We start from the raw sequence: 22,547 nt of genomic DNA, 5'->3' as shown, positions 1-22,547 counted from the left end.
CTTTTCTTTAGTCACACAGTGTGAGAGGGTCCTGACGAGTCAGAGCATTCCAGGACTCAAGGCGAGCGTCCCCCAAAAACGCCATGACTAGCAGCACCCACAGGCACTGCCATGAGCTTCCTTTTGGGTCAGACCAAGACATTGTCTGTGGAACAGTCACGGCTTTTATTGTCCTTTAATTGCAGCCTATGCAAGCCCTCCTAGTGGTGCTGGGGGAGCCCAGAAATATGTGCAGGGGCCGGAGAGCTGCTGGAGAACGTGCTGCAGGTGAGGATGGCCCATTGTGATGTTCCCAGTGATGTCCCCTACTGGGGGGTGGCCATGTGCCTGGCGGCTGTCTGTGACATCTTGCTGAAGCGCTGCGATGTCTCCAGGTGATGCTTTATGATTGCGTGGCCCTCACGGCTTAAATCTGGGCACAGCGGCTCAGCCCAGCAGTTTGTGCCTCCCCTCTATCCGAGCGTCTTTGCGAGGACTGGAGCGAGGAACAAGGCAAGCCTTGGTTCTGGAAGGTGCTCACGTCTCCAGAGCCACTTCTGCTTTTCTCCCAGCCCTGTTCCCAACAGGCAGCTGGGACATCCAGCAGGAGCACCTGCAGCAGCAGAGGTGAGTTGCATGGGGACACCTTGCACAGGCAGCATGAGGTTCCTCCTTGAGGGACCCTCCCCACCCCAGAGATTTACTGTGACCCCTCTCTTCCTCTTCCAGAGTGACACCCGCCGCTGCAGCTCCTGTGCCTGGGAGGAGATTGTCACCTGCTGTTCCTCCCAGCCCACCAGTGGCAAGCATGGCCGCGGCACTGGACACCCGCTGCCCAATATGTCTGGACACCTGGGGCAGCGCCGCGTTCACCATGCCGTGCTGCCACCAGTTCTGCTATCCGTGCATCTGGCGGTGGCAGACAGCAAGCCCGAGTGCCCCCTCTGCAAGAGGAGAATTACATCTCTAGTGCACTCGGTGCAGGCTGATGATCAGTTCGAGGAGCTCGTCATCAGCCCATCGGCAGTGGCATCTGCCAACAGGCCGCCTGTCTGGGCTCCCATCACCTTCGCTGGCGGCCTCCCCGCGGACACCTGGGGACAACTCTTCCGGAAGCACCCTGCTCTCCTCCAGCCCCTGCTCTCCTGGGTGCGCCGGGAGCTGGGGCGCGTCTTCGGGGCACAGCGTTTGGAGGCGCTCATCTTGGAGAACGCCGTCATGGAGAGCCTGCGCCTCTTTGGCCTTGAGGAAGACCTCCTAGTCCAGCTGATGGAGCTCGACCTCGGCCACCACGCGGCGACATTTGTCAGTCAGCTCCTGGAAGTCGCCGCGCAACGGTGCAGCAGGGAGGCCCACCGCCTGCTGCGACTGAACGCTCCACCTGCAGCCCAGCAGCGGGAGGTCAGCCCCGCACCCGGACCATCCGGACACGGAGGGGTGGCTCCTCCACCCGTTCCAGGCCCCTCTCCACAGCCCGCCAGCTCCAGCGGGGATGAGGTGCCTGCAAGTTCCAGGGACAGCCTGCGAGGGACTCCCAGCCACCCTCACTCCATCTCTGCTGCGGTCCCCATGGAACAGGCAGCGCCTCCAGAGGAGCCATAGGAGGCTGCACCAGGTCCCTCCAGCGCCAGGCGGGGCACGGGGTGCCAACCTGGGGGGCCCCGGCGAGTCCCCAAGAGGAAGAACAGCTCCTCCCAGGGTCCTTCGCCACCCAAGAAGAGGCCACCCCGCCGGCAGTAGAGGACCTGCGGAGACCAGGGCCGGACAGCAGCTCGGGGACACGCCGGCCCTAAAGGACCCAAATGTCACCAGGGTCCTATTCCACCACACAGAGTACAAATAAAATCATAAAATCACAGAAAACGTGTCAGTGTTGCAAACAGCACAGTGGTCATTGTCATCCCCACCCCTGCTGCTTGCTCCTCCCTTTCCTGATGCCGTGACCACTCTTAGTACAAACTTGCCTAATTTTCCTTAGCTTCCACTTATGTCTTCAACCCGAACTTGAGTATTTTCCCCTCTCACCTTGCTTGACATGGTCTTTACACTGAGTGCTTCTTTGGTAAATAATATACATTCTACAAGAAGAGAAAAGAGATTTTTTCTTAAAGGTACCTATCTTCCTAATGGGGAAAGGCTGAGAGACCTGGGTCTGTTCAGCCTGGAGTTTAAAAGAAGACCAAGGGGGGATCTCATCAATGTGTATAAATTGCTGAGGTATGGGAGACAGAGGGATTTGGCCAACCTCTTTTCAGTGGTTTGCGGGGACAGGACAAGGAGTAATGGTCACAAGATAGAGCCCGGGAAGTTCCGCACCAACATGCAAAAGAACTTCTTCACGGTGAGGGTGATGGAGCACTGGGACAGGCTGCCCAGGGAGGTTGTGGAGTCTCCTTCTCTGGAGATATTCAAGGCCCATCTGGACACCTACCTGGGCAACCTGCTGTAAGGAACCTGCTTTGTCAGGGGGGTTGGACCCAATGATCTTTTGAGGTCCCTTCCAACCCCTTCAATTCTGTGATTCTGTGATTCTGTGATATGTACACAAAACAACTCTCTTTTCTATTTCCTCTGTTTCTCTTTCTGTCTTTCTCACTCTTGTACCCACAGCTACTATGCTAAGACCAAAGATGGAAAAGCCACAGTTAACTCCCCAGCAGATAACAGTAACAGCATTTCATGTATATTAATGAAGATTCATTAAACATCTTTCACTGTGACTGAGCAAAACAGTGTTTGAAACCCATAAGTTATTTAGAGAGACAGAGAGCAATATAGAAATAAACACAACAACAATCTGAACAAGCCAAGGGCAACAGAGAGATTTTTCACTTCCTTTCTGCTAGCATCTGTAATGGAGAGAATGTATCAGAAGTCTCATCAGGTTCTACATGCTGACTGTGAATAGGATACTCTTGAGTACTTTTTTATCGTTTAATTGTCTTCAGTGTTATTGTTGCTAATACCCACTTAGAAGCATGGAATTAAAATGTTTTTTCTGTTACCACTATCATATTTTTCTGTTTGCCAGACTGATTATTTAGTCTTCATTTCTAATGGGACTTGAAAGGAATATGATGTGCAATTTGTTTGTGCACAAGCTTTTTCCTCAGTGTCTCAATTGAGCGTTGCCCAAGGTGGTTTAGTAGTTAACTTTCACTCCCTCTGCTGGCTCTCAGGCATCAGAGCAGAAGATATTGTTTTGTTTAGGTCCTACAAAAACAAAATGTGTTTACTATTGATTTTATATAAATATAATGGTAGCATTTGAAGGAAATTCCTGACACATTAAAACAGATGTGCATATACACTGTGTTCATGTATTTTGCAAGTTCTTTGAATCTTTTGGTCTCCCTGGGCCTTACAATTCACTCTTTGGTTGTCCTAAACAGCCATACGGACAGCCAAAGTCTCGCAGCCCAACAGTCAACCTTTAACACAGAATCAAGTAGTACAACATCCCGAGTTGGAAGGTACCCACAAAGATCACTGAGTCCTACTCAATAATCCACAAAGCTCCACAAAGAACCACCCAAAAAGCAGACCATGTGTATCTGAGCACTGTCCATACACTCCTTGAACCCAAGCAGGCTCGGTGCCATGAGTACATCCCTGGGGAGCCTGTTCCAGTGCCTGACCATCCTCTCGGTGCAGAACCTTTTCCTAACACCCAGCCTAATCCTCCTGTCCAGCTCCATGCCATTCCCTTGGGTCCTGTCAGTGTCGCCACAGAGCAGAGCTCAGAGCCTGCCCCTCTCATTCCCTCATGAGGAGGCTGCAGGCCGCCATGAGGCCTCCCCTCAGCCGCCTTTTCCCCCATCTGAGCAAACCAAGGAACTTCAGCCACTCCTTGTGCATCTTGTCCTCCAGATCCTTCACCACCTTCGTGACCATCCCTTGGGCACTAATTGTTTTATGCTCTTCTTATATTGTGGCACCAAAACTGCAGAGTGCTCAAGGTGAGGCTGTCCCAGGCAGAGCAGGGTGGGACAATCCCTTCCCTCGACCAGCTGGCAGTGCTGTACCTGAGGACCCCATGACACAGTTAGCCCTTTTGGCAGCCAAGGCACGCTGCTGACTGCTTTTCAACTTCCCATCAGCCAAAACCCCCAGATCCATGAGCCAGCAATGGGCCCTTGTGGCCGAGAAGGCTGACGGTAGCCTGGGGTGCAGTGGGAAGAGGGCTGCCAGTGGGGCCAGGGAGGGGATCCTGCCCCTCTGCTCAGCCCTGGGGAGGCCGCACCTGGAGCGCTGCGTCCAGTTCTGGGCTCCCCAGCACCATGGACATGGAGCTGCTGGAGTGAGTCCAGCTGAGATAAGGGGACTGCAGCATCTGTCCTGCGAGGGGAGGCTGGGAGAGCTGGGCCTGCTCAGCTTGGAGGATAGAAGACCGAGAGGGGATCTCATCAATATGTACAAGTATCACAAGGGAAGGTGTCAAGAGGCTGGAGCCAGACTCCTTTTGGTGGTGCCGAGTAACAAGACAAGAGGCAATGACCACAAACAGAGACGCAGGAAGTTCCAGCTGAATATGAGAGGGCATTTGGTTACCGTGACGGTAACAGAGCACTGGAACTGGCTGCATTATATCCATTCTCTGCACATTCCTCCTGACGTTACGTATCAGTGCCGTTTGGAACAATCTGAGAGATTTACTCCCCAGATAGCTCAAGTAGGAAACAGGGCCTACAGCGCTTTTATGCACTGCAAGTGGAAATCTTTGCTGCAGAAATCTCTCTGTATCAGGTGTCAGAGCAGACAAAAGAGCCTTTGCTTCTTTTCAAACACTGACTCAGATTCTGACATTCTCGACTTCTCTAGCAAATCACAGTAGTCCTCACTACACTACTCCGGATTTTACCTGCAGGATGTAAAACGAGCACCAAACAATGCTGAGGGGGTGCTATTTGGTAAAAAGTCATGGAAAAGTCTTGCCTGCCAACCATACCTGAACAAAGATTTCCTACAGCTCAGCACAGGGTCCCAATTCATTTGACTTTCTTCACACATCGGATTTCAAATTGTCCAACACAGTTTTCATAAGAATAACTTGCAAACATTCACTGGATAATTCCTCATCTGCTGGCAAGTCTCGCTGGATACTTCATACATACAGTTCAGGCTGGGCTCCTTCCTCACACGGATCAGATATTTTCCCATTCTTCTTCTGGCAGCAGTCATTCGAAGTAATGCGCAGACCTCGTAAACGCCCACCTACAGAGAGCTGCGTTTCATACTTATCTCCCTTTCCCAGCTCGTGGGTAAGAAGCAGACCACTTGTTGATCTCAAAGAGGAATTTTAACTATTAATTAAAGCTATTAAAAAACAGTCGTTGAAAGGGGCCGCACCAATGTGAAATACTATTATGTGCCATAGGCTGAAAGAGGAAACAAATCCAGGCAATTACAAAAACTAGACACAGAAGACACTACCTAGTCCATAATCCTCATCAGGGCAGCAATTACGCTATTCCACGAATGTCATTCAGTCTTAGTCAGTGACTGTACCTCTGTCATATTTCTTAGAAATGGGCTCCTCTGTACGCTGACTCATCCTCAAGAACAAATTTCATCATCTCATTTCACCTCTACAAGTTACGCTCTTTTGTATCATCTTTAATGGTTCTTCCCTAGGGCTTTATGCTGCATGTTCTGGGGTTCGTTTTGCACAGCATGTGAGACCTTCTGAAACATGTTAGGTTATCAGGCCATTTCCCTCTTAAATTTCTCTTCCAAGATGTACATAAAAAACTCTTCTGATTTGCTTTCACGAATCAAATGTCCAGGAGGACAAGGAGGAGATCAGTAAGGAAATCGGTGACACCCACCATGGCTGCACTGAGGGCAGACTGTGCCTTAAAAATTTGGTGGTCTTCTACGATGGGGTTTCTGCACTGGCGGATAGAGGAAGAGCAATTGACATCATCTGCCTGGACTTGTGCAATGTATCTGATGCTGTCCTCCAGGCTATCCATGTATCTAAACTGGAGAAACAGATTTCATGGATGGACCACACATTGGATAAGGAATCGGCTGGATGGTCTCACTCAAAGAGCTGTGGTCAACACCTCAATGTCCTGGTGGAGATCAGCAACAAGTGGAGTTCTTCAGGGCTCGTGATTGGGACCAGCGCAGTCTAACATCTTTGTTGGAGACATGGACAGTGAGATCGAGTGCACCTTCTGCAAGTTTGCCAATAACGCCAGGCTGTGCGTTGTGGTCAGTGTGCTGCAGGGGAGTGTACTGGGTCTGGATGGAATGGTAACTTTCCCTGCAGCAGCCCACACAGAGAGGGATCCCATCCAGAAGGACCTGGGCAGGCCTGAGAGGTGGGCCTGTGCAACCTTATAAGGTTCAGCAAGGCCAAGTTCAAACTCCTACACATGGGCCAGTACAATTCCAAGCACAAACACAGGCTGGGCAGAGAATGGATTGAGAGCAGCCCAGAGGAGAAGGACCTGGGGGGGTTGGTTGATGAGAAGCTCCACATGAGCCGGCTGTGTGTGCTTGCAGCCTAGAAAGCCAACCGTATCCTGGGCTGGACCAAAAGCAGCGTGGCCAGCAGGGCAAGGGAGGTGATTCTCCCCTTCTGCTCTGCTCTCGTGAGACCCCACCTGGGGCCCTGCGTTCAGCTCTGGGGCCCCCAGCACATGATGGGCAGGGACCTTTTCTTTAGGCACAAAGTGTTAGAGCGTCCAGCAGGAGCACCTGCAGCAGCAGAGGTGAGTTGCATGGGGACACCTTGCACAGGCAGCATGAGGTTCCTCCTTGAGGGACCCTCCCCACCCCAGAGATTTACTGTGACCCCTCTCTTCCTCTTCCAGAGTGACACCCGCCGCTGCAGCTCCTGTGCCTGGGAGGAGATTGTCACCTGCTGTTCCTCCCAGCCCACCAGTGGCAAGCATGGCCGCGGCACTGGACACCCGCTGCCCAATATGTCTGGACACCTGGGGCAGCGCCGCGTTCACCATGCCGTGTTGCCACCAGTTCTGCTATCCGTGCATCCGGCAGTGGCAGACAGCAAGCCCGAGTGCCCCCTCTGCAAGAGGAGAATTACATCTCTAGTGCATTCGGTGCAGGCTGATGATCAGTTCGAGGAGCTCGTCATCAGCCCATCGGCAGTGGCATCTGCCAACAGGCCGCCTGTCTGGGCTCCCATCACCTTCGCTGGCGGCCTCCACTGCGGACACCTGGGGACAACTCTTCCGGAAGCACCCTGCTCTCCTCCGGCCCCTGCTCTCCTGGGTGCGCCGGGAGCTGGGGCGCGTCTTCGGGGCACAGCGTTTGGAGGCGCTCATCTTGGAGAACGCCATCATGGAGAGCCTGCGCCTCTTTGGCCTTGAGGAAGACCTCCTAGTCCAGCTGATGGAGCTCGACCTCGGCCACCACGCGGCGACATTTGTCAGTCAGCTCCTGGAAGTCGCCGCGCAACGGTGCAGCAGGGAGGCCCACCGCCTGCTGCGACTGAACGCTCCACCTGCAGCCCAGCAGCGGGAGGCCAGCCCCGCACCCGGACCATCCGGACACAGAGGGGTGGCTCCTCCACCTGTTCCAGGCCCCTCTCCACAGCCCGCCAGCTCCAGCGGGGATGAGGTGCCTGCAAGTTCCAGGGACAGCCTGCAAGGGACTCCCAGCCACCCTCACTCCATCTCTGCTGCGGTCCCCATGGAACAGGCAGCGCCTCCAGAGGAGCCATAGGAGGCTGCACCAGGTCCCTCCAGCGCCAGGCGGGGCACGGGGTGCCAACCTGGGGGGCCCCGGAGAGCCCCCAAGAGGAAGAACAGCTCCTCCCAGGGTCCTTCGCCACCCAAGAAGAGGCCACCCCGCCGGCAGTAGAGGACCTGCGGAGACCAGGGCCGGACAGCAGCTCGGGGACACGCCGGCCCTAAAGGACCCAAATGTCACCAGGGTCCTATTCCACCACACAGAGTACAAATAAAATCATAAAATCACAGAAAACGTGTCAGTGTTGCAAACAGCACAGTGGTCATTGTCATCCCCACCCCTGCTGCTTGCTCCTCCCTTTCCTGATGCCATGACCACTCTTAGTACAAACTTGCCTAATTTTCCTTAGGCCAATGGTATTTACAGTTTCACAGGCTGACAGTAGCCTGGGGTGCAGTGGGAAGAGGGCTGCCAGTGGGGCCAGGGAGGGGATCCTGCCCCTCTGCTCAGCCCTGGGGAGGCCGCACCTGGAGCACTGCGTCCAGCTCTGGGCTCCCAAGCACGACGGACATGGAGCTGCTGCAGCGAGTCCAGCTGAGACGAGGGGACGGCAGCATCTGTCCTGCTTGGAGGAGAGCTTGGAGAAGACCGAGAGGGGATCTCATCAATATGTACAAATATCACAAGGGAGGGTGTCAAGAGGCTGGGACCAGACTCCTTTTGGCAACGGGCAGAATCTGAAACAGGAATTTCCAGATGGATATGAGAGGGCATTTTGTTACTGAGAGGTGACATAGCACTGGAACTGGCTGCCTAGAGAGGCCGTGGAGCTTCCTTCTCTGGAGATATTCCAAACCCACCTGGATGTCATCCAGTGCAACACGCTCTGGGTGAGCCTACTGGGCGGGGGTTTGGACCAGGTGATCTCCAGAGGTCACTTCCCATATCAGCCATGCTGTGATTCTGTGATCCCTTCCCACAGAGCTGCTCTCCAGCCTCGTGTGCCCACATTTGTACATACAGACAGGGTTGCACTGTCCTAAGTGCAGAATCTGGCACTTGCACTTGTTAAACTTCATGTAGCTGGTGATTGCCCAGCCCTATAATTTGTCAATATCTCTCTGCAAGGCCATCCTCAAGGGAATCAACAGCTCGTGCTAATTTAGTATCATCTGAAAACTTACTTGGTGTGCATTCAAGTCCCTCATTTATAAAAACATTAAAGAGAATGGGCCCTAAAACTGAGAGCCCTGGGGAACCTCACTGGTGACTGGCCACCCGTATTCACTGACAGTCTCAAGTTTAATGTCAGAGTGGGAATCTTAATCAGAACTTAACAAAAGAAAGAATATATTTGACATAGTTATCAGCCAAGACTATGAAGATTCTTTGGAGAAAATCAGCAAAGATTTTTAAGTGTGAAATGTGGACGATGGGAAACTAACAGCAGGTAGAAGCAGTAGACCAATTAATCCCCTAAACAAGAAGGGGAACCCAAATTGAAAGACTCAGTTATGCACACCAACAAAAATGTGTTGCCAACAGCAAACATTATTTATGGTGATAATACCAGGAACCCTTAGCTCATCATCCACAGCTCTTTACAGCTCTTTTTTTTTTTTTTTCTTCTGTAATATCTGTGGAATTAGTGCATATAGAAACAAGGGTACTCTCAACCACTTTGCAGCATTATGGAAAAACAACCTCCCTATCTGCATCTAAAATACAAAGGTCTTTTTCAACCTTACAGCTGGCCTTTCTGCTCTTCCATCATCACAGTTGACACAGCTGACAAGTTTATCTATCTTAACAGTACTCTCCCTAGCTCAGCAGTAATTGCTGACAAGTATCTCTCTGCTTTCAAAACAAGCTGAATACTGGGTTTTCTGCAAAATCATGTCTGGAGCAATCACAGGATCACTCACCCTGAATCTGTGTTTGAAGAGTCTGGTTTTGTTTCTGTTCTCCTTTATGGTCCTCCACAGAACTCCCACCTCTGACGATGAAGCCTGTTCCCCCAGTGCTGCCTGCGCACGAGTCTGGGAATCTGCTGACGAGACCATGCAAGTAGCATTGAACTTCCATCTCACAGCACGATCTCACCTTGTATTGAAACTTTCCTAAAACCTTATAGACACTGAAAGCCCTCCCCAGAATTCGTCAGGTCAGTACCAGTAACACCACTAAAAAAGACTTCACTTCAAGAGATGTGAACAGAAATCTATTACAATATTCTCTCAGTATCTATGGCAAAATGCAGACAACCTGGTGGCTAACAGAGAGAAAAGAAAGCTGAAAAAGAATCAATTAGCACCTTCTCAACACTTAAAATTCACATCTGTTCCTCCTAGGTGGTCTGTTTCCAAATGGCAGTACGCAGAGATTGTGGAAGTAAAAATTGTTTAGTCGCATTGAAAGTGCGATCACCGCCAGCTACAACAATCAATAATAACAGAAAAGCTTCCAGTAGCTACGAAAGCTGAGTGCCATAAAGAGATGCCTAGAGACAAAGGTTATGATAATGACAAATAGACCTAATGCATTCTGTTCAGAGCAAAGTGAAATCCAAGCCTGACACATACACATTTTGAAGAATGGCATGAAGCATTACTGAAAGATTACAAAGAGTCAGCAAATGAAAAATAATTCTAAGGAGACCGTTAATATTAAAAATGTTTTTCAGCTCTATAGGTGATACTATCAGAAGTCAGCTTTGCTCAGGATTTCTGAGCTTCTTCTGAGAAAGTCTAGAAAATATTTTGGGCTGGAAGAAAACAAACATTATTTGACTACAGGTCTCTCAATGATACTCTGAGAGAGACGTCTTCAGAGAACTTCTACGTGCATCCAGGAATGATCCCTGTTATTGTTCCCTGTGTTGAGTGGCTTTATAAGAAAGACATGCATGCAGTGAGATATGGTTTAGAAATGCCAGTAACATTTCTAATATTAGTGTCACCTGGCAGGCCAGTGTCCCCTGCCTGCAGTGGCTGCTCCTGCAAGGTGACCTTCTGCTCTTGTGAAGTAGAAGTAACATGATCTCTGCGAAAACGCACAGCACAGCTGAGAAAGTCATTAGAGAGCTAGAACTGCAACTACCAAGAGTTGAAGAGCTTTTTGTTTAATATATTAAATGAAGCCTCCTTGAGGTAAAAAAATAAAAAAATCAAACTACCTCCCGTATGAACCAAATGGGACTCTATGGGTATGTAAACAGGTAGAAAGTGCCTATCATTTCTTTGGGCCAAACACAGACCCAAAGGTCACATATTCATCAGACCCTAGGGTCTATGACACTGACAAGCATGCATTAATTGTGCCTGAAAGGAAGTGCAATTAAATGCACTGCTGTTTTACCCAAGTATGGAGTGCAACCTGAATTAGCTGGTACATTCTGGCAATCTAATGCATTTGTACAGGTGATGTTCCACTGAAGACAATACACTGAGTCCCGTGTATTGGCATAAATGCTGGGAAAGTCGTGCTCAGCATTTACCTTGGCTCCACAGGATCCATACAGAAGCATGTGCCAACATGGGAACAGGCCAAATTTGTAATCTAAGCAGTTTAGAAACAGTCCTTTCTACATTTCAGTCATTTTAATCACATTGAACTGTACTTTGTTTCCACCTTGGAGTAAGAACTCCTTCTGCATCTAACTGGACAGACAGGAGTAAGAAAGACGCGTAAGGATAAACTTTTCAAGCCTTCTCCTACTCTGTCTATAGCAGATGGATAGAGTTGGGGCATAACAAATTATGCACCACCACAATAAACCCAGGACTTTACCCAAAGGTATAACCTCGTCTAAAATCTGCATTTTGATCCCCTGCTCTTTCAGGTATCCTCTCAGTTGCCTGCTACAGTTGGAAACTTTGTGGAGTCCAGGACGCAGGCTTTATGTTCTCCAGAATTCTGCAGTTTTCTGCAACTAAATTGAACGTGTATGAACTTTTTGATCTTTCTCCTTCTCTTTAATGAAACAAGGCATGGTCCCTGCGAAGACTCTGGACACCAGTCTCAAGTCTTTTTTACTATACACTGTAAAGCCCACTGAGAAGATAAGATGTGGACAGCTGGGAAAGACTTTCTCAGTTCCATTTTCCATGTATTGTATCATTCCAAACACTGCATGTCACAGCTTCACTCTAGCAGAATAAACTCTAACGAGGAAGAGATTTCAGTTAATTATTCTGCTTTTTCAATACTGGATTTGTGCTGAAAATAATGTTAGAGACATTGAATGTATGGATTTTTCTGATATAGGTAACAAACATAGCTGGAAAACTCAGCAAAACCTTAAGCCCCACAAATCAGAAACCAGAAACAGGACTGCAGTGCTTAACAGCAGGTCTGGCCAATAATTTCAGTGGAAAAACAAATTTGCAAGGATCAAATTACAGAGTCAAAAAAAAAAATCCAAATCCACATTTTCAGGCTAGCTACTCCATCCTGCACTCTTAATTTGAAATCTTCTAGACTTTGTAATTATTGAAATGGACACTTTTTTTATGACTCACAACAGAACAATAAAGGGTTAACAGGCAAAGATTTAAGGGCCTACCTAAGTAACCAGGGGAACATTGGAATTCCCAACCTGAGAGAAAATGTAAAGCATGGATTACTTCCTGAAATCTGCTCAAAATAAAATAAAAATAGCAGTAATTTTGATGAAAAAAAAAAAAGGAAAAAAAAAAAAGTGTTGTTCCTTCCCAGTGATCCTTGAAGAGCAGAGCAGTGCAGTGGAAGGGAAGGGAAGCCAGCACTTGGCTTGTAGTGCATTAGTGCTCTATCACCTCTACTGCCAAAGTGAACCATTACTTACTAAAAGTGCTCTCTAGACAGGCCCCTTCTGGGACAGTGTACCCATCACTTTCTGAAGGGTAGTTTGGAGGATTCCTCCCTTTTTGTTGGACAGTCCCCTGGGTTTCTAAACCTCATGCATTATGGATAGGATCTTAATGGAGACTGGCTGCATAAGCACTGCTTGCTGAGCCTCTCAGCTCAAGACAGCCATTGCTGCGCTGTGCTTTCCACTTTCTTTCCATCTTCTGTATGCCAATTAGGCTCTAATTTGATTTCTGTTCTATCTGTATGAACCCCATTAAAACCCAATTCTGCTTATTACCAACAGCTTTCTTTAAATGAAACTACTTTCCCTCTAAGGATTCTCCCAGATTCAGAGGCAAATCAATCCGCAATTACCCGATGTGTTGCCAGCCCATGCCACTTGGACTGTACGCTCGCTTTGCATTAAAAGCGAGCCTCCAGCTCACCGCCACCTCCTTGGCACTTTGCAACCTGCCACGATGCCATCCATCTTTGCCTTGCCAGATCAATAACGACAATTCTTGTACATAAATACCCTCAAATTACTTCTCTCTACAGTAACACAACACCAGTGTATTCTCTGTAGTACTGGCCACACAGACATTAGCTCTAATGGTGGTCTCTGCAAATGCACCGATGATTTAACTTCTGAGGGAAAAGAAACTTGCTTATAAAATATTTGTCAGTATCAATAGGCAATTAATATCAAATAGCCTCTTAATGAAGAGTCTCCCAGATTATAATGAAGCTTTGTAGCTGCGTCCTAATGTTCTTTAGCTAAGAAACTTGGGGTATTATAAACATTATGGAATCTCGCTGTTGCTACAGACATAGAAGAATGTGAGTGGGTGCGTGTCTTCTCTTAACAGAAAAGGAAGGAGCAGAATAGAAATAATTTTCTCTCCGAACACAAATAACCACAGTCTTTTATGACTTCTTGGAAAAGAAATAGCTTCAGGAGGGTGCACTGAAGCTCTCTTCTTCATGTCTTTTCCCTGTGAAGATTATAGCTGTTAAAAACAGGAAGCTGGTGTTTTGAAAATTTTATCAATGTAGCTTGATAATAGACAACAAAATTTTCTACCCTCCATGAACAGAAGATCTACTCCTTCCTCTTTTCTGGTTAGCCATCCCTGTTCTTTACTTCAAGTGGATATGAAAACTCTATCAAAAGGTTGTACATTTCTACAAACAATTGCTAACAGAAGGTACTTCAGATTTGGGGAAGATTTTACAATGACAGAACTGTCTTTAAAATCAGGGAGGTTTAAGTAACACTTGAATTCCAATACATTGATGCTAAGGTTGTTTCAAAAGACTATAAGGACTGATGTCGACATGAGGTTTTCTCTCCCAGGGAAGGCTCTACTGAGAGGATGCTGATTCCCTAACACCTTCCCGTGTTGAAGCTGGAAGAAGCAGGGGCTTCACAGAATGAGCTTGGATGGAAGTGGTTTTGCTGACATATTACCTGCTGACGGGGGTATTTTACTCATAATATTCTTGTCACAAGTAAAGTAGGTGCAGAAAAAGCATAATGTGGTATTTTCCTTTTCCTTACTAGTTCTCACCTGAAGGTTTCATCAAGGAGAGATGACCCTCGTAAGCATCCCCATATAAGGCGCAGTTGAAACATTCCAGGCTGTTATGTACAAGTGATATCTAGTTTCTCCTGATAGCTGCTCTGATTTTTTGTCTGGAACTTATCCAAGAAGAAGGAGCAGTCAGACTAAAATTACTAAGAAGACACAACAGAGATATAAAAAGTAATTAAAACTTATTTCATATCTAGAAACAGTGAACAGTGAACAGAGCAAGAATGTATCTGGCTATTTTAAGAATTGTAGCAGGCCTTTGTTGAGCTGCCTAAATGAGTAACACTTGTATATACAACAGATAATAATAATAAATATAATGATATTTTATAAAGTATGCACATAAAATGGTAGCATGATAAACTGCAAAAACAGGCAATAAATCCTATTTTTCATTCAACCCTTGCCACCTCACCTGTGCTCTGTATGCTAACTCTCCTCTCCAAGGATTTATCCTATTCCAGAATCTAGAAACAGTTTGAAAAACAACTGCTGCTTCAAATATAGAATGTGAAAAGCTGCCAGAAGAGTGGTTTCCTTTCTTCTTTTTTTTTTTTATCTTCCTCTAGTTACACAGTTACAGGTTCAGAGTGTAAGATGGATAGCAGTCACTCTTGCATTTATGTTAAAGATCTGTTGCTCTAGTCTACCAGGGCTGGAAATGGGTGCTGTAAACCAGCTGCCCACTGGTGTCAGGTTTGGGGAAAGGTGTAATTCCTGAGAAAAGAGAAACAAAGCAATCACAAAGCACTTCCTTTTAGCCGCTGGTTCTAGCTAAACAAAACTTCCTGCTCGCATGTTGCAGAAACACAGGACTGCTGCTTTTTTCCACTTATGAACAACAAAACTTGGTTTTAACTGTGGCTTCAGCCTCTGGGCATCAGAAAAGTTCATCTGAGTTCAAAACAGGGTAGGAAGCTGTATTTACTGTTGGGAAATCCTGGGTAGAAATACACTGTTTGTGTGCTCTGTAACGCATACACACAGAGCTTAATATATCTGGGACATGGAAAACCTTCTCTGCAGCTTGTTGGAAGCAGTACCCACTGCTCTGGCCAGGCTGCTGGACTGCCCAAAATCCAGGATAAAATCCTCAAATACCATCCAAATAATATATTTTGGGGGAAAAAAAAAATAGACATAGCCAAGATGATACACATACATGGTTGTTCTGAGATGAGGAGGTAATACTGTAGGTACTCTTCAGCTTAGGCAAGGTCAACTCAATGAGTCTGAGTTTCCCTAGAGTCACGGATTTTTTTTCTTATTTCTCTTCACTGGCCATCATAACTGTTTCTTTCTTAAATCTTTTGACAGTTAAAGACCTTATATCCTCATGGATATGTATGGCACAGACTTCCTACTATAATAGTATAGCTCCCTGGGTGAGTGTTTTTACACTGGAACAAACATATCCACACGGTGAGATACGCTGGAAGAGCCAGAGCAAAAGAATTACACCCCTGGCGGCAGGTAGCTCTGTGGAAGTTTCTGTGTGGACAAGGCCAGGAAGAGAGACTGGCTTCACCACCCAGCCTAATAAAAACACAGTTAACTCACTCTTATCTCTATAGCTGGCAGCAAAGGAAGTCTTTCCGTGTTACCTTCTTAAAAACCTTCAGAAGCATAGTGTCTGCCTGAACTACACCAGCAAACACCACCACAGAGTCAACCAAGTTCTAATGAAATCTACAATACCAGTTTCTACATCTGATGGATTTTCAGGTAACATCCTTACGATTAAACACAATGGTACACTTAATGTAAATAAACATACATTTTGGTACCTCTGTGCACTATTCCCTGGCAATGTGGATGAGTCACCTCGGAATGAGGAGGCTGCAGAAGAGAAGGGTTGGATAGCACAGTTTGTTGGAGAGCACAGCACGGCTTGGGAAGTTCTGTAGGCACAAAAGGCAAACAGTAATGTCAAGCAGATGGTAAAAACAGGAACCAAACGAGAAAGAAAAAGAAAAAGAAAAAGAAAAAAAAATAAGTTGCTTGAGCTACACACACACATATTTATAAGGTCTCACCGGCAAACCAGGACAATGAGTCTTTGTACAAGGGAAATATATTACACAACATAAAGCCATATCACTCGCCACATAAAGCTGCATTAAATGAATTCACTGATTAATAAATCAGACATCAAGAACTACAAAAAATTGTCCAGGAACTCTTAATGCTGTATCCTTCAGCTGTGCACATAAATGACATACTATTGTTTCAAGTGGTCAGAATCATATCATATGTAAATATCATAAGCCCTTTATAGCAAAGAGCCTCTGCAGATTCTTTTTTTAGCCTAAATGGTAAGAGCCTTTGCTTTTGGAACAGGACAGTTCAAATTCTATCTCCAGTTAACCACAAAGCCCCAAGTGACTATAAAATGCAGTAGTGACATCTGTACAGTTTCAGAGGCCACAGATTGTTTCCATATTCTAATTACTACATCTCATTACAATGAAGAAAAATCACTTCTTTTTTTGAGTCGCAGATGTGAAAGGAAGATCTTGTGGTTAAAGGACTCACAGAACTCAGAGGCCTAGATTTTTTCTCTTTCCAACTAAATTGCAGACTTCCAGCACAAGAACACTCACTTTCTTCCACTGTGTCTTGGAAGACTTAACATACCCATGTTCACTAAGTGTTTTGATGTCTTCATTTAAGTGACTCATATGGTCACAAAATACTTAAAATACCTTGCATGCAAAATTTTGATTATCACAGATCAGAAAGTTTGGAAAGACAAGATAATTAATTCTTTATGGACAATTTTCTTGTCTTAATTTTGTTTTTAGAACACTAGACAATTAGGAGATACTATACAATAGTTGACTTTCTCAAAACATAGTCTGTGATTAAATCATTGTTATGTGAAAAAAGCCTGTACATGGTAGTGTTCAATTCACGTAGTACTGCTGACCTTTTAGCTTTTCTAAGGCATCCATACACATGACAACTACAAACACTGGTTTAACCAGAAAAGACACACCGCTGCTATGATCAACTGCACCTTGATGTTGTTTTCAACCCAGTGCCACACACTACTGATGTATCTAAATTTAAGGCAGCAATTGGCTGGGTGGGTGATATTGTCACCAATCCGCAATTCTTCACCAGCTTTTATAGACTGCAGCGTCTTCTTTGGAAACTCTGAGTTTCATGTGAATGCTTGAGCAACAGCTGGCATGATAAGGCATGCATACTTGTGTCCAAAAATATGCACTCTGGGTGCGGTGCAAGGAACAAGGTCAAGGGACATGAGCCTTCAGGCCTAGGTCCTAGCTGAAGAGCTCACACGGTGCAGGAGCACTCACCTGGTGAGGCACAGTCAGGCAGCACTCCTTTATAAGGGGTTTTCATGACACATGAATGGGAGTCAACAATGGATTGCTAAAGAATGTAATGAGATTTACGTTTACAGGTTTTTAATGGCACAAAAAATCACCAAGCTTGAATCTCCTACTGAACCTCTAAAGCCAGAATACCTAAAAGGCTACGAAAAAGAAACTTGTGATTTTTAGTGAAACACAAGCAAATTTATTCAGAGGGCACTGTGCTCACTCTCCTCTAACCCAGAAAACTTGTCCCATGAAGTAAGGTAGCTCTGCAGACCTGCAGAAGGTCCTGTGAGCCACTGTCTGGAAATGTAGGTGTTTTCCAAAAATGCAGACTCAATGTGTTGTGGTGGGGGATCCCCAAAGTGTGAGTTACCTGAACGAAGATGTCATTTTTCACCTAAGTAGCACGCCTAACTTGTTTTTGTCGGCAACAGATGCAAAATCAGAACTCTGGGGTTTCAGTCCCTGTTCAATCTAAGTTATCCATTCTTTCTCTCCAATTGAGCTCGCATTGACATTTTGCAACACACAGTTAACTGCAGAGTGAGTGACATTACGGTGGTGACACCAGATCTTTGCAACCTGAACTCTCCAGTATAAACAAAAAGCAGAAATGAATCCCCTGTCTCCTGAGCATTAGCAGTTCCTGAAAAGAGCAAATGCAGAATTGCTTTCCTTATGGTCAAAAATGAATACTGCGAGGAAGTGACTGGAGGGCATTTTAGATTTCATGTTAAAGAAACAAAGCACAAATTGACTTTTTATAAAGGTCAAGTGAAAAATTGGATATCTTAAGGCTGCAGAGAATTTCTACTCTGTGTTCAGTTCTGTTTATACACAAAAATGAGGAGAAAAATATTGTCATGGCCAGCTTAACAGATGATCTGGCTTGGGACAAAGGAAAGAAAAAAGGAGAAAAAAAGACCATTTTTTCATGAAAGCCTGGTATTATACACAATATCATTTACAATAATTTTCCTCAATGGAAGTTATTACATTGCCCTTTCACAAACCATCTCGGCATTAACAAAATCTATCCAGCACGGCTTGCACATAACCTGCAGGTTCCAGCATTTGCCACTGGTTTGTGAATTAGTTGGTTATGTGCTGAAAGAGGTATTTAGGATACATAATTCATCCTCTATACTAAAAATACACAAAATAACAAATAATACCCATACTTAAAATGATATTTTCACATTGCTTTCACATGGGCTAAATCGTGTCCCATGTGAACTGACTAAACAACTTTGTAGTAATTAAAAAAAAAAAAAAAAAAAAAAGAACTCCTGAAGCTGATTATTTTAACCCGAACCAGTTTTAACCATTACACATCTGGTGACATTCATCCCACAGTTTGCTTTGTTCATGCCATTGCTCAATCCACTGCAGTCTCAGTACACTGCGGTTCACCTCCTACATGGGAGAGGAGCACTCGGACCAAGGACACCACAGCCTGCCGAAAAGGAAGCAAGAGGGCAGCCTGGGGGCAACAACAGCAGCACTAATGGAAACAACAAAAATCAGAATGGTAAGAAACACACAACCTAAAAAAGGTTTTGCTGCTTCCTTCCCTACAGCCTCCCAGTGCTTTCTTCTCCCTGCACAAATACTGCACATTTTGTGTGCTTGCTTGGGGAGGAGGCTACTCCCTTTCCAGAGATCACAAGCATATTTCACACAGGGCTGAGCAAGCTCTTCAGAATAGAAGCCACTGCCCCCAAATGTTCATCTCCTTCCTTCTGTACGCAAGCCCTCCCTTCCAGCCCCCTTTAAATTTTCTACTCAGGGAGATCAGGGTTGTTGGGTCTTTAATCTCCTCCTCACAGTTTCACATACAAACCTTGGCTTCAATATTTGGATACGTTTCCTCCTTCTTTTTTTTTTAATTCTCTTTTGAAGCCAAGTCGCTGAGTGAATCGTAAAGAGAGAGAATTCCAAGAGCGTTAGCTTCTCTGCTGTTCCCAGGGCAGGTCTGGGCCAAAATAAACCCCTGCCGTGCCAGCAGCAGTTACTTACAGTCAAACACCAGGCAGCACAGCACTCTGCAGCTTCCCAGTTCGAACTGTCTCCCATTGCCTTGTTAGAGATAGCCTCCTTAGAGATCCTGTCTCCAGCTGCACCCCTTCCCATGTTCGTCTTGACTCACAAACTAACAAGCAGAAAAGAAAGCAGAGAGAAGGTAAATAGTCTGCCTTGGATCCCGAAAGTCTCTGCCCAGAGCACAACCTGCTTCGCTCCAAAGCTTTTCCATCCCCACCCTCATTTCTGCTTCGTAGCAAAGGTTTTAGAAACTGGTTACAGAAAGTGGTGGTTTACGGTGTGCCTTCCCTCCACCACCTCTGTTCACGCAGTGAAGTTGGATGCCGAAACCAAATTCCTGTTAAAGGATTCAAGGAGCAAACGGCCGCTGCTTCACGGGTCTCCAGTATGCCAGCCGGGACCAAACCTGACAACTGGGCAGAGAAGTCGCAGTCAGAGATCTGTCATCCAAGTCAGTCATTGCACAGAAAGATGCAATTATTTTTACCTTCGGGAAAGAAGCTTAACCTTAAAGCTCAAGCCATGCTATGGAGCCTGTCACTACAGCTATTTGATCATGTTAATATTGATTTAAAGAATTTAATATCATTTCCTCATAAATTTCATAACAATGATGTGAAGAATTTTCCCCGTAGTTGTTTTCAGTCTTCTACACAAGTAGGTGAATTTGCACCAGCTCTGTTCACACCCTTTTTGCATAAACATTTATCCCACAAATTCTGGTCACTGTCGTGTTTGTACAGAGTAAATTTCAGATGTTTATTGGCAAAAGGCTGTACAGGAAATGCCTGAGCATTTGATCAACCAGCCAATGCAAACAATACCATGACAATTGCAGTTTGGGTGATTGTCAAATAATGGCAAAAAACTGTCCATGAGCAAGCCTCGGACATGCAATATTTCATAAATTTATAAAATGATGTCCGATCACTCATTCTGTATAGACAACAAGTATAACCAAGGAAACCAGGGATATTGAAGTGGCAAATTATTGCCATAGGTGCTGTCATCTTCAGAGTGGAGCACTGGAAAGCCTCACACTCTAATTTGCATGAGGAATGCTTCAGGAAAATACCAGCCCAATCTATCGCCCGATCTATTCAGAGGAACTATTTCCTCATTTTTTTCAAGACGTCTTTGCACTCCTCTCCAAGACCAGTAAGCTCCCTGCTCACAGGGCTGGCCCAGGAGACAAACAGCTGAACCGCTCGCACCTCCACACCCTGCTTTAGGGAAGAGCCATCCTTCAGGTCACTTTGAGACGGCATCACTGTAAAACCACAGGCTTTTACAACATTAAGGCATCAGGGACAGCATTCTCTTTAGTATGATCATAAAAAGCTGAGAGTGTTTTTGCAGTCACAGATTGAAGTGCCTAAGCCTGAACAAGGAGGCAAAGCTGGGAGTCCTCGTTCTCTCACACATACACACACACACACACACAAACGCACTTTTTGTAATTGGTTCTGCTCTAATCACAGCTCCTCCTTCCTGCTTTCCTCTTCTTTGTATTTATTTCTTAGCATTCCTAGCTCCAAATAGCAGCCACTGCAGCAAATCCTCCAGTTCTCAAGGGCAGTAATAGTAGAAGGGATTTTTTAATTCAATCAAATGCCTAACAAATCACAGGAATTAATTAGTCTCTTTCATTTGTCTTGTTTTTCTCCTGGTTGCAGTCCCCTCTCACTTCCACCCCGATCCTTTTTTCTGTTCCCCCCTCTTTTCTGTTTCCATATGAATCCGACTTTTCATTTTCCCCGTCCGCGTTCCAGCTCTCTCTCTCCCCCTCTCACAGTGCTGCTGGAACATGCAGCAGGAAAATGATGGATGATCACCTGTCACAGCTTGTTTATTATAATTCAGACAATCAATTACACATCCCTAATGCTGGTTGTCCCGCTGGAAATTTACATGCTCGGCACAGACCAATGTGAAAATGGAATCTCATTTGCCAAATGTCTTTCTGTGGGTACGGCGTGATGATTACAGTCTGGTTGTTTCAACAGTTGTGTGTGTCTGACAATGTCATCGCTTACTGCCTGCCACAGGTCACATTGCTCTGAGGCATTATTTATTGCGTTCTGCAGGCTGAGGCTTTCAGAGGACAAAGATGTTGCTAAAGCCACCGTGCTCAGGGCAAGCAGGCAAGGTAGATCAGAGAGCAGGCACACAGCTCCAGCGCCCATCACCTGCCTTTGTTTCCACTGGTGTGAATCCTTGTACCCCCTCCACCTTCTTTTCTTTTATGGATGACTGCCTTGTATGAAAGGGCTCCTGCATTGACAGGCAGGGCTCTGGCAGGGGGAAAAGCTGCTCATGCAGCTAAATAATCCCAGGACAGCTAGCGATTTAATAAGGAGCAAAGAATTGCAGATAAATGAGACAAAGGGGAAAACCAAAAAGAGCTTGTAAGCGTTAAGCTAAAACGCAACACAGGAGTCTGTGCTGAACCTGCTGGGAAAGGGTTACGTGGATTTCACTGACTGATTTGAGTGGTAGGGTTCATTCTTCCACCTAATTAGGAAGAAGGTGGGAGATCCTGCAGGGAAAAGGATGTAGAGAATGGACTGAGCAGCCCGTCCTGGGAAGGTTTTGATCTGAGGGAGCCACGACTTCAGGAAAAGGAGGGAAGATATTTATATCACGTGTGAACTGTGTTAATGAGCAAATTTAAAAACACACAAATTTCTGTAAATGTAGGTTTTAGAAATTCTAGGCATGGGACGCTTCAACAATATGCCCATCTATCAATAGGGACACATACACATGCAACCATGCATAATATACAAAGAAAATTTCCTCTGCCTTAGCAGGTGAGAAAGGCAGGGAAAGGAAGGTACCTTTCTTGTCTAGAAGCCAAGTTTCTAACATCTCCCTCTTAATTGGAGAGAAGGACATAAGAATTGTCCCATTAATTCATCTTACTGCCTTAGGCTTGCCGTTCTCCGGCACAGAAGTCAGCTGCTTCCCTCCACCTTTCTGCTGGACACAGCCTGGTTTGGATTTTGTATCTAAAGAGCCTGATCCATAAAGCACCCACAAAGTCATTCCCAGGAGGCTCAGGTGGAAGATGGGGAGTAAAATTGTT

The 22,547-nt window shown here is 46.0% G+C and overlaps 1 long non-coding RNA gene across 5 annotated transcripts in view; it reads right to left on the bottom strand.

Annotated features, from left to right (window-relative positions):
- Positions 1–3,795: 3,795 nt before the first annotated feature.
- The window catches only part of LOC119718601 (uncharacterized), a 62,627-nt gene continuing 43,875 nt past the window's right edge, over positions 3,796–22,547 (bottom strand). Inside the window, exons 2-6 of one of the 5 annotated variants that reach the window (XR_005269707.2) lie at positions 19,436–19,568; positions 15,847–15,970; positions 14,046–14,212; positions 9,570–9,694; positions 3,796–8,381 (exon numbers count right to left, since the gene is read on the bottom strand). This is a non-coding gene — a long non-coding RNA (uncharacterized lncRNA). The remainder of the gene's footprint in view (positions 8,382–9,569; positions 9,695–14,045; positions 14,213–15,846; positions 15,971–19,435; positions 19,569–22,547) is intronic. The other 4 variants (XR_005269706.2, XR_005269708.2, XR_011803838.1 and 1 more) reach the window with 4 other exon arrangements.

This window comes from Anas platyrhynchos, chromosome 16 (genome assembly GCF_047663525.1).
Source record: "Anas platyrhynchos isolate ZD024472 breed Pekin duck chromosome 16, IASCAAS_PekinDuck_T2T, whole genome shotgun sequence".
NCBI classification, from domain to species: domain Eukaryota; kingdom Metazoa; phylum Chordata; class Aves; order Anseriformes; family Anatidae; genus Anas; species Anas platyrhynchos.
The sequence above is the reverse complement of the archived record's forward strand: the minus strand, read 5'-3'. Positions and strand labels throughout refer to the sequence as shown.